General features: G+C 40.1%; 1 protein-coding gene across 1 annotated transcript in view; it reads right to left on the bottom strand.

The window, feature by feature from the left end:
- parp8 (poly (ADP-ribose) polymerase family, member 8) overlaps positions 1–16,028 on the bottom strand; it is a 384,586-nt gene that overhangs the window by 61,352 nt on the left and 307,206 nt on the right. The gene's annotated exons all lie outside the window — the stretch shown is intronic.

Genomic DNA, 16,028 nt, shown 5'->3' on the forward strand with positions numbered 1-16,028 from the left:
GGGGCAGGGTAGTTATTTAATGTGGAGAGTTGGTAATTCACTGACAAGTCTCACTGGGCTTTGCAGCAAAAATCCTTCCAAAAACTCTCAGTGAAAAAATGCACATATTTCAGCATTCTGTCTTTCTTGAACTTTGGCGTCTCATTATCTGCCCTGCTCTCTTCACCTCAGCTTTAGTGGCCAGGCCTTTAGCCATCCAGGCATGAAACTCTGGCATTCTGCTAAAGTCTCTACATGCCTTTTATTAAAGCAAACATTTGGCCAACGAATCACGTCATTCATCCTGCTATTTATTTTTATTGCTCACTCTCAACTACTGTCTGACTGAACAGCTGTGAAGCATTTTCGGATATGTGAACATTTTTCTTATAAATAGAAAGTAAAATATTAAGCGTGCAAAGACATTCTACAGATTGCACACATTCATTGCATGCTACCCTAATACAAATTTTATCGAATATGTTAAGATTTCAGGTCTTCTTGTCACCTTTGTAAAATACAAATAGATCATCCTCCAGTGTCATTTTCTACACTGAAACTGTATAGCGAATGTCACAATTGGATATTGTTTTGCTCTTGTTAAATAAATTGGACTCCGGAGAAAGACCATGTCATTCATATTCTTAGCAGCATTTGTAACTATGGAATTTTCAGGGCTGTTGAAATAAATATATTAATGGACTATGACCAGAAATGATATAAGGTACTCATATGTCACTGATGTCCACTCTTATAGCAATAGCTATCTAAAGTCTTATTGATACCATTCATACATGACTAGTCTAAGCCATTTGGATGGCAAATGCATGCTGTTTTCTTTTACCCTGACTGAATTTAGTTTCTCTCCAGTTCCTCACCATTGACCACGAGTGGAAAGTATGCATATGGTATCATGTGATAACTAGTTTCAGTTTGACTCTGATGCTCCTCATTAAGAATAGCCTGTGAACACTCAGATATACACTTACAGAAAGAGCATGTGGGTACAATATATGGAAGTTTGAAATCGGTCAATCTTTCTCTTCAAAAAGGTGTGTGCCTTCAGGACCAAACATTTCTGGCAGAGGGGCTGCTGTTACGTTTACTTCTCAATTTTCAAGCCAACTACCAAAGTTTAAACACCTTGCAAAGCCTGTCTTCTTAGTTTCCCAGAGACCTGAATTTATCCAGTTTTCATGAATGCTTTCGTTGGTTTTGTTTCATAGGGTAGTTATGGTAGGGGATTTTAACTTTCCAAACATCGACTGGGACTGCCATAGTGTTAAAGGTTTAGATGGAGAGGAATTTCTTAAGTGTAAACAAGACAATTTTCTGATTCAGTATGTGGATGTACCTACTAGAGAAGGTGCAAAACTTGATCTACTCTTGGGAAATAAGGCAGGGCAGGTGACTGAGATGTCAGCGGGGGAGCACTTTGGGGCCAGCGACCATAATTCTATTTGTTTTAAAATAGTGATGGAAAAGGATAGACCAGATCTAAAAGTTGAAGTTCTAAATTGGAGAAAGGCCAATTTTGACGTTATTAGGCAAGAACTTTCAAAAGCTGATTGGAGGCAGATGTTCGCAGGTAAAGGGATAGTTGGAAAGTGGAAAGCCTTCAGAAATGAGATATCAAGAATCCAGAGAAAGTATATTCCTGTCAGGGTGAAAGGGAAGGCTGGTAGGTATAGGGAATGCTGGATGACTAAAGAAATTGAGGGTTTGGTTAAGAAAAAGAAAGAAGCATATGTCAGGTATAGACAAGATAGATCGAGTGAATCCTTAGACGAGTATAAAGAATGTAGGAGTATACTTAAGAGGGAAATCAGGAGGGCAAAACGGGGACATGTGATAGCTTTGGCAAATAGAATTAAGGAGCATCCAAAGGGTTTTTACAAATATATTAAGGACAAAAGGGTAACTAGGGAGAAAATAGGGCCCCTCAAAGATCAGCAAGGCGGCCTTTGTGTGGAGTCACAGAAATTGGGGGAGATATTAAATGAATATTTTGCATCAGTATTTACTATGGAAAAGGATATGGAAGATATAGACTGTAGGGAAATAGATGGTGACATCTTGCAAAATGTCCAGATTACAGAGGAGGAAGTGCTGGATGTCTTGAAACGGTTAAAGGTGGATAAATCCCCAGGACCTGATCAGGTGTACCCGAGAACTCTGTGGGAAGCTAGAGAAGTGAGTGCTGGATAGGATAAATAGACAAAGTCTTTTCTCTGGGGTCGTGGAGTCCCGAACTAGAGGGCATAGGTTTAGGGTGAGAGGGGAAAGATATAAAAGAATCCTAAGTGGCAACTTTTTCAAGCAGAGGGTGGTACGTGTATGGAATGAGCTGCAAGAGGATGTGGTGGAGGCTGGTACAATTGCAACATTTAAGAGGCATTTGAATGGGTATATGAATAGGAAGGGTTTGGAGGGATATGGGCCGGGTGCTGGCAGGTGGAACTAGATTGGGTTGGGATATCTGGTTGGCATGGATGGGTTGGACCAAAGAGTCTGTTTCTGTGCTGTACATCTCTATGACTCTATGACTCTAAATGTCCAGTATTTGCTTAATGTAACATTATGTTTGCTTACACCAACATTATCCAACTTCATCTATTTTTATACCATCTCACCTAAAATAATGAATGGGTAACCATTGGCATTTTAGTGCATAGCTCAAGCACTAGAAGACAGCATGAACTATATTGTATTATTAATGACTGCTTTACTGAATCTGGAAAATGGCCTGACTGAAGTGTTTTAAAAAAAACACTGCACATTGCCCAGTTGCAATTAATGTGTAATCTCCTCTTCTGGCTCTCTCTGACATGTAGAGAATTCTATTTGGTCATATTCACAAGTCATTGGTACTGCTTCATTATCATAGCAAGATAATGCATGGTTCAGGGAATGACTTATTATTTACAACAAGCTCGTTCACTAGCATTGCAAGCACCAGTGACTATTATTTTGCTCGAGTGAAGGGTTTGCCTTAAACACTTTGACATCAATGAAACATGGCAGATTGCTATTCTCATTTTACAGGAAGCACACCTCTGATCACCATCTGAGCAAATGAGGAGAAAGAAATGCTTGATGTCTAAGGCTGAAACTCAACTGCTACTTTAATGGCAGTGTGAAGCTACTTCGGGTGTATATTCAGACCATGCAGATAATATAATTCCTGAGTCAGGTTTTGATCTATCTTGGCTTGAAACTATGCCACCATTCCTACAATGTCGCTGGGTCAAACTCCTGCCTAACAGCACCATGGATGTACACAAACACCATGGACTGCAGCAGTTCAAGAAGGCAGCACAATAGAAACATAGAAAATAGGGACATAAGTAGGCCATTCAGCACTTTGAGCCTGCTCTGCCATTCAATCTGACTATGGCTGATCATCCAACTCAGTATCTTTTTAGATTAGATTCCCTACAGTGTGGAAACAGACCATTCAGCCCAACAAATCCACACCAACCCTCCAAAGAGCAATCCACCCAGATCCATCTCCCTCCGAGTAATGCATCTAACACTATGGGCAATTTAGCACGGCCAATCCATCTGACCTTTCTATCTTTGGATTGTGGGAGGAAACCGGAGCACCCGGAGGAAACCCACACAGACACGGAGAGAACATGCAAACTCCACGTAGACAATCGCCCAAAGCTGGAATCGAATCCGGGTCCCTGGCACTGTGAGGCTGCAGTACTAACCACTGAGCCACTGTGCCGCCATCTCTTCCTGCGTTATCCTCATACCTTTGATCTCTTTTGCCCTAAGAACTACATCTATCTCCCTCATGAAAAAAATTCAATGTTTTGACCTCAACTGCTTTTTGGGACAGAGAATTCTACAGGCTCACCACTCTCTGGATGAATAAATCTCTTCTCATTTCAGAAGACAAGATAAGGTTCTTACTGGCTCCCCAGCCAACACCTAACCCTCTGTCATCTTATTTAATTTCACCCGTAGAATCAGCAACTATTACTGCACACCATATCGATCACCTCATAAATTATAGGGTCAAGTTATTTGTGACTTCTGTATTTGCTCTTAAATTGCTTTCTCTTATTCTGCTTTTTGTTGTCTCATGCTAATATCAATCAGTTCTGCCGTTTCATGGTATTCTGTTTATCACTTCATCACTTTTCAAAACTATTCTATTTGCTGTGTGAGCATGATTGTTTCTTTATTATCCCTCAGTTTTGTTATTTTTATGCTCTTTTCATATGTGACATTGTTTGATTTTCAAGGAGGGTTCACACTCACAGTAGCTGACTGATCTGCTGGGTGTATTTCCTGTTGTGTGTCATAGTCACTGAGGGTTGACTTAATTACAGTTGTGATCATTTGCTATCCTGCAGCAATAATCAGCAGGGTAAAAGGATCTCGGTTGGAATACAATGAACAGTTTTGGGCCAGAGTCGGGTGAAGCCATGAAAGGTTTGGAAACAAGGATGAGAATTTTATTATCATGACATTGTTTAAAGCAGCAACAAGTAATAATAGTTAAGTGATTCTCAACTCAAAAGTATTATAAAGTTATAAATGATCTTCCAGGCAAGGTATTCATATTTTATCTGGATGCTGCATTGGGGAAGCTGAGAAGCAGAAGGGATAGTTTTAAAGGATATTACCATTTCTACTACAGATATACGGAATATTTCTCTGATTTCTGATTAAAATTACCAACACTTTCTTCCCTTCTTCTTTAATTATTGATGTGATGAACTATTAGCAAGAAAAGGAAGTGCATAAATATACTTAGTTTTAAGTTTATGAGTAAGAGTAATTCATTACTTTAAGGGTTACATTTTATTCCTTTATATGTTATCTCTGCACTGTATTCAATCTCTCTCTTTCACTTTTTGATCAATCTGCGCCAATATAATGACGCTATGTTATTATACATCCGAGATGGTTGAAATGTTCATATTTCAAGGTTGGACAGCTTACTTTCCCTTTTCACATATAGAAATATACATAGTTACATGTAATATGACACAGTGAATTTATAAAAGGCACTTGAAAACAATGTACTTGGTATGGCAAAGGTGCCAGGAAAGTGGCTGGCCAACAGATTCATGCCTACATATTTTCATGAGTGAATCAGATGTGTCATAAAGGCTGGCATCTTTCTCCAATCTGACAGTGACAGGCCTTTCAGAATACCCAGAAGTGGAAATCCCCTCCAGCAAGAGTTGCTGACAAATCAGAGGCCACTCTGAAGGCTGTGGTTGTTGCAAGGATGACAATGATCCAAGGTCTCTTTTAAGTGCTTTTGGCAGTGGGTAATGGGGGATAGTTTCGGGGTTGGGTTCACTGGGAGACAGGGGACAGACAGGATCATTTCGGTCTTGGAAAAATTGAGGACTGCTGATGCTGGAGGCCAGAGTCGAAAAGTGTGGCGCTGGAAAAGCACAGCAGGTCAGGCAGCATCCGAGCAGCAGGAGAATTGACGTTTTGGGCATAAGCTCCTCATCAGGACATTCCTGGTGAAGGTTAGGTAGGGAGTGTTAGGCAGAGACTGCCAGGAGAAAGTGAGATCTGCAGATGCTGGAGATCAGAGCTGAAAATGTGTTGCTGGAAAAGCGCAGCAGGTCAGGCAGCATCCAGGGAACAGGAGAATCGACGTTTCGGGCATAAGCCCTTCTTCAGGAAGAAGGGCTTATGCCCGAAACGTCGATTCTCCTGTTCCCTGGATGCTGCCTGACCTGCTGCGCTTTTCCAGGGACTGCCAGGAGTTTGACTCAGCAACAGAGAAGGAACAGTAATGTAATTACAGGTCAGAATGGGATGTGACTTTGGGGGCAACTTGCAGATACTGGTGTTCCCATGTTTCTGCCTTTGCCCTTCTGGGTGGTAGACATTCTGGGTTTGGAAGGTGTTCTACACTTGCTGAGTTTACTGCAACACATCTTGTAGATGGTACTCTGATGCCCAAGTCAGTAATGGAGGGAGTAAAATGTTTATAGTGGTTGATGGGACGCCAATCTAGCACGATGTTTTGTCATGATGGTGTTGATCTTCTTGAGTGCAGTCGGCTCAGGGTTTGGATTAGCTACACTTATCTATACAGCTTGAGAGTATTTCATCACACTCCCAATTGTGCCTTGTGAATGGTGCTTTGTGGAGTTAAGAAATGAGCTACTCAGTGCAAAATTCCCAACCTTTGGCCTACTCGTGTAGCCACAGTTTATAAAGTTTTCCAGTTTAGTTTCTGGTCAATGGTAACCTCTAGGATGTCGATAGCGGGGAATTCAGTGATGGTAAAGCTATTGCCTGTCAAGGGGGACTCTCACTGGTTGAAAATGGTAATTCTTTATCACTTGTGAGGCTTGCCACTTATAAGATAAGCCTGGATGTTGTCTAAATCAAAATAATGAATTAGAAACTCAAGTAGGCTATTTGGCTCCTCATGCCTGCTCCATCCTTCAAAAAGGTCATGGCTGATTGGTTTGTGTTTTGAGTTTGAATGAAAAAATTAATTTCTCGCTACTGCTCTACTTACAGAATTAATCCATGTTATTTAAATCATTTTACATCTTTTGAATTTTGACTAATTACCCTGTGAAATGTACTTCTGCAGAATGATCAAAATAAATTTGAAATAGATTGCATCTAACACAGTTCTTTCAGCATTTCTAGAACCTCAACATTAATCCCCTAATAATTGGCAACTGCTTCCTGCTGTTCAGACAATTTCTCACTTCATTCCCAGATTTGATGCTGTTTTTTCATTGCTTTAAATCCAGCCATGGTTGTATTTGCCAAAGTATATATTTGTGGGTATTGAAGTACTTCAGTGTTTTTAATGAACACATCATATAGGACGTAAGAGAGAATTCATCAACACATCAATATAATGTAATGGTGTTTTACGATAACGCAAGACAAATTGCTATTTACTTCCCTGTAAATCTCCTGAAAATAGAATGATCTAAAAGTCCCAATGTGGTAATATAAATAAAAATGCAGGCAGAAGACAACTTTTAGTACCTCTTAATTATTGTAAGATATTACATATGTGACAGGGGCAATGTGTCTATACAGGGTTTAAACTTCTTCTGTGTTGCACTTTTTACAAAGCTATTAAACTCTCTTATAGATTGATGAAGGTTTCACAGTCTGAGACACAGAGCTACAAAATGGGGTATACACAAAATGGGACTTGTCCCAATCCATATATTTTATGCTCAGGCCCCAGAGATATAAGTTTGTGAAAGTATCAGTCACTTTACAGGCATAAGTGGAAGCTGAACAACAGCTTTATATTTATATATAAATATATATGTATTTATGTATTATGTATTTATATAATGCCTCTAACATAAAAAAGACGCCAGTGAGCTTTATCAAAGAAAATTTGACACAGAGCCACAAATGAGATATTAGATGGACAAACGGTTGGTGAAAGAGGGGAATAAAGGACATTTAGGAAGGGAATTCCAGAGCTTACAGCCTTCATTCCAGAAGGCATCACTGCCTATGACTGACCAATTTATTTCGGGAAATTATCTGACTCACGTTGTCAGTTAATTGCAGATATTTTGGAGGGCTGTGGGACAGAATACGATTACAGAGATAGGAATGGGTGAAGCCATGAAGATATCAAGTGATAGATGATAAGAACTTGAAGTAAGTCATGACACAAACAGCAGAGATTTGAAGGGGTTTTGCTGGGCAGAAGATAGAAGGCTGGTCAGAAATGCATTGAGAGAATTGAGTCTATGGGTAAAATGAGAGGTATGGATAAATGTTTCAGTAGCAGATCAGCTAAGGCAGGGAAAGAGCATACAGTGATAGAGACTTCTAAAAAACACAGTTCAATCGTAGGATGTGGGCTTTGTTGGCTGGGCAATAACTATTTTCTGCCCTTGAGAAGGTGGAGGTGAGCTGTCTTCTTGAACTGTGGCGTTCATTTGATATAGGTAGTCTCACAATGCTGTTACAAAGTTCCAGGATTATGACCAAGTGACACTGAAAGAAAGGTGATATATTTATAACTCAGGGTAGTGGTGGCCTGGAGATAGTGGTATTCCCGCTCTTCTGCTTCCAGATGGAGTGATGTTGGGTTTGTAGGGTGCTGTCTAAGGAGCCTCAGTGAATTTCTGTAGTGCCCCTTGTAGGTCAATGATTGCTTGGTATGATAGAATTCAAACAGGAAACAAAAAGTTGTCTGAGTGCAAGATGAAAAGCTCAACTTCTTGTCTACTTTACACAACCTTATCGATGGTACACACTGCTGCCACTATGTGTCACTATTGGAGGGAGTGGATCTGGTGCCAATCGAGCAGGATGCTTTTTCCTGGAATGTGTCAAACTTCAAGTGCTTTCGCAGCTGCATTTATCTAGATTAGTGGGAGCATTCCTGATTTGTGCCTTGTAGATGGTGGACAGGCTTTGGGGAATCAGAAGATTGCTTACTCGCTGCAGAATTCCTAGCATCTAATCTATTCTCGTAGCCATAGTACTTATATCACAGAATTACATCAGTTTGTTTCAGCACAGGAGCCTATGAAGCCCATTGTATCTGCACAAAAAATCAACTCCAGTTTAGTTTCTGATCAATGGTAACCTCCAGGAATTTTAGAGTTGGGAATTCAGTGATGGGAATGCTATTGACTGGTCAAGGACAGGTTTTTTTCTTGTTGGTGATTGTAATTGCCTGATATTTGTGTGGTACAAATGTTACTTGCCACTCGTCAGTATAAGTCTGGACATTGTCCAGGTCTTGCAGCATTTGGACATAGATTGCTTCAGTATCTTTCAGTCACGAATGGTGCTGAACATTGTACAGTCATCAGCGAACATCTCCACTTCTGACTTTATGATGGAGGGTAGGCAACTGATGAAGCCACCGAAGATGGATGCGCCGAGCAGAGGTACCTGAGGAACTCCTGAAGTAATGGAAATAGAGAGTCTTTGTGATGACGTGAATAATGAATAAAATGAGAGATTGACTTTTTGATTAAAACACAGACAATCTTTTAGCTCTGCCCAATATCCAGGACCAGACTTTTGTCTCCAATAGGCTAGCACAGAAGACTGCTTATTAATTTTGGAATTCACTTGCTAGTGAGTAAAGACAAAAACCTAATCACCAGAGGGCAGTGTTTATAACAAATACACGTTTTCATGAAATGATTGGATTCAATGTCAGACCTTATAAATTAAAACGTTTGTAATGTCATATTTCATAACTTACTTTTCGAACGGATTTACACTGAATTTTAATGTGATCATTATATTATAAAATGCTGAAAAGTAAATTTCACTATCTTCTTAAAAGGTATTTAATAAACTTTACTATGTCTGGTGAAATAAACAGCAAAAAAAAGTCTCAGTGGAGCAAAATGTAATTCTACATAAGGAAAATGCAGTGAAGGATTTAAGATATAAACATAAGATTGATATTTATCTGTCCATTTTCATCATTTTTCCATCACTTACATTTGCACTCTGGCTCTCCAATGATTCAGTAGTTTTATTACAATCAAATTTTTTTTTAACCTTGATTTTATCATGCACTCCTGTGACTACTTCTAGCTTCAGCTGTTTTTATTCCATTGTGGCAACAGTAGTTTGAATACAACATGACATTAGTTGTTGGACTGGTCTCCTTTCCATGCCTTCAGTAGGTGTATTCTCTTATTGTCTGGAACTGCTTGATTTCTTTATGATCCCTTTGGCAATTTTCACTGTCTCCCTCAGCCTTTCTATTTGATTAGGGGATAATGTAGAGATGACATGGTGTTCCATTTCCCCAATTGTTGATGATGTGTTTCATGATTATTCATGTTGTCATGATGCACATTTGATAATTGAGTTTCGGAGCCATGAGGTCATGTTGTAGCTGTACAAAGTTCTGGTGCAGCTGCACTTGGAGTATTACATACAGTTCTGGTCACCGCATTATAAGCAGGATGTAGAAGCTTTGGAAAGGGTTCAAAGGAGATTTAGTAGGATGTTGCCTGGTATGGAGGGAAGGTCTTATGAGGAAAAGCTGAGGGACTTGAGGCTTTTTTCGCTAGAGAGAAGAAGGATGAGAGGTGACTTAATAGAAGCATATAAAATACTTAGAGGATTAGATAGGGTGGACAGTGAGAGCCTTTTTCCTTGGATGGTGATGGTTTCAAAATGAGAGATGATATGTGTAGGACAGATGTCAGAGCTAGTTTCTTCACATAGACAGTAGTAGGGGCATAAAACGCACTGCCTGCAACAGTAGTCGACTCACCAACTTTAAGGGCATTTAAATGGTCATTGGATAAATATGTGGATGAGAATGGAATTGTGTAGGTTAGATGGGCTTCAGATTGGTTCCACAGTCTGGCACAACATCATGGACCGAAGGGCTTGTAGTGCGCTGTAATGTTCTATAAAAGTTTTTCTGGTTAAAAAGGTAGGAAACTAAACTGTTTCCCTTATAATTTTATATTCTATTTAACTGCATGTTCATACACAATCTCATGAAAATATTTCTTCCTGGATATGGTGGATCCAACACTGGGCTGAGTATCACATTGGCTCTGATTTTGCAGTGAGATTAATGGTGAAACTATCAGCACTCACCATTATTAACGGAGTAACTTGGACATCTGCAGTTAGATGAGGAACCTGGGAATATGACATTAAATTTGCCCTGTTTCTCCATGAACTGCCAAATACCAGTATATTGCTGAGGTTTCCAGCTTCAAACAGATGGAATGACATGAAATTGAACAAACATGCCCTCTGTGTTCCGGTCAGGTTGGCATGATGAAAGTCTGACTTATAGGATCTGCGTGCATGATCACATTTAATCGAGTGAAGCTGCTCTACCCTGAAATTATTGTTCAGGGCTGCAAGAATTTCCTGTGTATATTGATAGTTTTCCTTGATTCAATGAGGTCGGCTGAATCAACATGATGTGCATCACCAATTACATGGATCAAGGACAGAATCATCTTTTGCTCTGTTATGTGATTAGACTGAATAATGTTCAGTCAATCTTGTACTGCAACAATGATTACTCTTCAAACCGTACTTCACTGGTTATAAGTTGAAGTTTTGCAGTTGTGAAAGGCATTACATAAATGCATGTTCTTCTTTCTCACTTTGGACAGCATCAGCCCAACAATTCAGAGTAAATATGAACTTGCGGTAAATCTGTAAATGGAACTAAAAGACACTGAGATTGTGATGAACTAATGTCTTAAACTATCACTTTCCTAAAAGACAATAATAACTGCTTTTTGAAGACTGCTCTACAGGTATTCAGGCAAAAATGCCTTCAAAATCAACAATGATAACTGGGCTCTGTGTCCAGGTGTCTAAAGAGCATCTCTCACATCAGGTTGGGTTTTCCCAACCCTCAAATGGGCTGTGTTCAGGGCTGGACATTGCAAACAAACTCTGAAGCTCTTCCTGAGATGTAATAGTATCACTACGAGGACCTTGCTATCAATTTTTCAAAATGGCAACATTGCATATACATCAAGTTATACCATACTTTGAGTCCAATGGCCTTAATGGTGTGGTAGAGTGACAGTACAGAATGAAAGAGAAAGGAGCAAAACCTGCATTGTGATCCTGTTATCTCATGGGACACCCTACCCAAGTTTCAAGTAATGGCTGCCACAAAACTAAAGCAATAGCAGTTTATAGTAGAGTTAGAGGTCACATGATTTTTGCAAGCATAAGAGGTACAGTTAGTAAGTTTGCAGATGACACCAAAATTGGAGGTGTAGAGGACAGCGAAGAGGGTTTCCTCAGATTACAACAGGATCTGGACTAGATGGGCCAATGGGCTGAGAAGTGGCAGATGGAGTTTAATTCAGATAAATGCGAGGTGCTGCGTTTTGGGAAAGCAAGTCTTAGCAGGACTTATACACTTAATGGTAAGGTCTTAGGGAGTGTTGTTGAACAAAGAGACCTTGGAGTGCAGGTTCATAGCTCCTTGAAAGTGGAGTCGCAGGTAGATAGGATAGTGAAGAAGGTGTTTGGTATGCTTTCCTTTATTGGTCAGAGTATTGAGCACAAGAGGTGGGAGGTCATGTCGCGGATATACAGGACATTGGTTAGGCCACTGTTGGAATATTGCATGCAATTCTGGTCTCCTTCCTATCGGAAAGATGTTGTGAAACTTGAAAGGGTTCAGAAAAGATTTCCAAGAATGTTGCCAGGGTTGGAGGATTTGAGCTATAGGGAGAGGTTGAAGAGGCTGGGGCTGTTTTCCCTGGAGCGTTGGAGGCTGAGGTGTGACCTTATAGAGGTTTACAAAATTATGAGGGGCATGGATAGAATAAATAGACAAAGTCTTTTCCCTGGGGTCGGGGAGTCCAGAACTGGAGCGCATAGGTTTAGGGTGAGAGAGGAAAGATATAGAAGAGACTTAAGGGGCAAATTTTTCACGCAGAGGGTGGTACATGTATGGAATGAGCTGCCAGAGGATGTGATGGAGGCTGGTACAATTGCAACATTTAAGATGCATTTGGATGGGTATATGAATAGGAAGGGTTTAGGAAGGGTGCTGGCAGGTGGGACTAGATTGGGTTGGGATATCTGGTCGGCATGGACAGGTTGGACTGAAGGGCCTGTTTCCATGCTGTACATCTACCTGACTCTATGATCTAAGTGAACTAGTCTACTCAGCTCCTTTGGGTGCCCCCCAAGATTCCTAATGAAGAGCATCATACTTTTTGACTCCGATTCCCAGTATCTGCAGTCCTTACTTTCTCCTAGTCTACTACATGCAATTGCAATTCTGCAAATATCATCCTTCTCATAAAAAACAAATTGGCTACACTATCACTTGCTCTTACAAATTACTAAAATTACTCAACATATAGTCAAAGAAAAATGATCATTTATGAACAAAATTGTAATAATTCTAAGTCGAAAGTGGTGGTGCTGGTAAAGCACAGCAGGTCAGGCAGCATCCGAGGAGCAGGAGAATTGGCGTCTTGGGCATAAGCCTTTTGTCTGGAATTCATGCCTGAAATGTTGATTCTCCTGCTCCTCTGATGCTGCCTGACCTGTTGTGCTTTTCCAGCACCACACTCTTGACTCTGATCTTCAGCATCTGCAGTCCTCACTTTCTCCTAGTCGCTGTAATAATTCTAAACAAAAACATAAATGGCTGGAAAAGCAGGTCTAGCAGCATCTGTGGAGAGAAATCAGAGTTAACATTTTGGGTTGAGTGACCCTTCCTCAGGAACGTTAGCTCTGATTTCTCTCCATAGATGCTACCAGACATGCTGACCATTTCCAGCAATTTCTATTTTTGTTTCTGATTTACAAAATCTGGAGTTCTTTTGGTCTGTAATAACTTTGGTCTGCCCCACTTTCAAATGCTTCTGTGTGTGCATTTCATACATAACCTTTAAACTGTGTAGATGTGCTAACTGTACATGTCATTGGCTGTTTGTCTTGTATCTACTCCTTCCTAGAGTGATGCTGCTTCTCTGGGAAGTGTTGTTCCCATAACAAATCCCGGTGCTGTGCCAACTGTTTTTTGCTGATGCATTTCCACTGATCATGAATGATGACCTCTGGTACTGCTTGTCATTCATGTACTCTGAAGATGGCGAGATAACATTTCTCTGATCAATGGTCTGCTGTGAAGCAACAGCATCTCTAGCTTTATGGAATGTTTGTGATTGCTATGATGTAATAGTCATTCATATTCACCTCATACAATTGAGGTGGCAACTACTCTGTGTGGGACCCAAGTTGCCACGTGGGCTAATTTTTGTTGATCATTTGCACTTTGACTAGCTCTCCAATGGAAATTCTGCTTTGTTGATTCACCTTATGCACCCCTGTTAACTACTAGCTAAAGTCTTTTTTCACCATTGCAACAGCAGTTTGAATGAAACATGACATTAGTTGTTGGATTGGACTCCTTTCCATCTCTTTGGTAGGTATATTCTCCACTCACGCATTGCCTTGTATACACTGTGCTGGATCTGCTTAATTTCTTTAGGATCCCTTTGGCAATTTTCACTGTCTCCCTCAGCCTTTCTATTTGACTGTGAGGATAATTTAGAGATGACATGGTACTATATTTCCCAACTGCTAATGCAGTACCTGAAATGTTCATTAATGAATTGTGCCTTGTTAATGAATTGTCAGTCACTTAGTACAATTTCTAGAATTGCAAATCAAATGAAGTGTGCTTTTAGACATTGCACAGTCTCATTGGAAGTCATCTATGACAGTTGGTTTAACTTGCAGCAGTCAGAAGAGAAGATGATGGTGATAGGATAATCAGTTCCTGTAAGACTAAACAGGTCTACTCCCAACATAATGAATGGTTTGTGTGGACTGTCCTATCATAAGCATCTCCTTAGCCTTATATTCATCAGAAGGAGTGGCTGATGTTATTCTTAATTTCACTGCTCATGTTTGGAACAACACTGCTCACCCAATCATCAAACTCAACTCAATTCCTTAATAGTTGTCTCTTTTCCCATCTTGCCAGTGTTGATAGTAGTTTTTCTTTGCCTAAGATCCTATCTCGGTCTCTCATATCCTCGCTGTATGCCCAATGCTTTCTGATAGCAGCAGCCTACCCTTGCAGTTTACAGGCTACCCTTTCATCAATTTGCCTGCAGCAATTAGATTCTCACATCTCTTTGCACAGTTCACTTAATTTGAGAAATTGTTTGCCCTTTGAATTCAATATTTTTTACTGGGTTGATGATTTCCAGTGCATGTCAAGTTGTTGCTCCTCACTGAACCTGGAAGATTTGATCCTGTCATAGCATCCTCAACATTCTTCACAGTGAGTGCTCCACTCATCAATGTGTCAGCAATGTACAAAATCTCTTTTTCCCCCTGAGTTTTCTGTTCGTTACTGAGATCTGGGTACAATGCAGCTAGTAACAGTATTTGCTCAACATCAATAATAGAGTTGTTACTCTTACTTGTTGAATCCTTTCAATTAATTGTATAGCTACTTCATAGTTTTACTAGTATAGAAAACATTCCAATTCTGTCTGATATCTCCTTAAATTTCCACAACCATTCTGACTCAACCAGAACTGCAATGGTACAGATAGGTTTTAAGGCTTCCTTACTTTCTTTTACAGCAGCTGCCTCACTTTAAGCTCTGAAAATTTACTCAAAGCTCAGCTTTACTCAAAACTGATGTTCGAAGTGTGATGTGGCTAAAGACTGCCACAAAACTAAAGTAAAAGTCAGTTACATTGAGATCACATGATTGCAGTAAGCCATCTGTACAATTCAATGTTTCCAAAGAGCAAAGTGCTCAAAAGTTTGACAAAAAGTGTGAATTGGCCTGTTTATTCACATGGACATGCAGGACCCCCCTGTAGCTATTTCCCTCTCTAACACATATAACGATTTAGATACTGTTGGGGTAGATAACTTCTCAGGGATAGCTGCAGGACCAGCACCATGGGTAGCTCTGGTCTACAAGAGGGGAGGAAGGATAATGGCAAGGATATAGCGGTAGGGAATTCAATCCTAAAAGAAACAGGCACTTCTGACACCACAAAAGAGATTTTGTGATGTCTAGTTGCTTCCTTGGTGCCAGTGTCAAGAATGACTTGGAGGAGCTGAAGGGCATTCTGGATTGGAAGGGTGAATAGCCAGTTGATATGGTACATGTCAGTGCCAACAACGTAAGTAGGAAAATGTATGAGGTTTTGTAAGCAGAATATAGTGAATCCGGTTGTAAATTACAAAAGCAAGACCTCAAACATTATAATTATTTCCATTACCAAGTGCTTACAAAAGTAGAAATAAATCATACCAGATGAATATGTGACTAAAAAAATGATGTAGGAGGGAGGTTTTTTAGATTCCTGGGACATTGACATTGGTTCTGCAGAAAGTGGGACTGGTACAGATAGAACAGAGTGCAGTGGGCACAGTGTCCTTGAGGAAAGGTATATGCCTGATGTTGGGGAATGTTTAAACTGCAATGGCACGGGGTTGAGATCCTGAGCCAAGAGACAGAGGAAGGGGAAAATAAGGATAGAAACATTAGAGAGAAAGGCAAGAAGGAAAAATACTCAAAAAGTCAAGGGAAAAAA

This window comes from Chiloscyllium plagiosum, unplaced genomic scaffold (assembly GCF_037043375.1).
Source record: "Chiloscyllium plagiosum isolate Xiang-an unplaced genomic scaffold, Cpla_swu_hap1 HiC_scaffold_1, whole genome shotgun sequence".
NCBI classification, from domain to species: Eukaryota; Metazoa; Chordata; class Chondrichthyes; order Orectolobiformes; family Hemiscylliidae; genus Chiloscyllium; species Chiloscyllium plagiosum.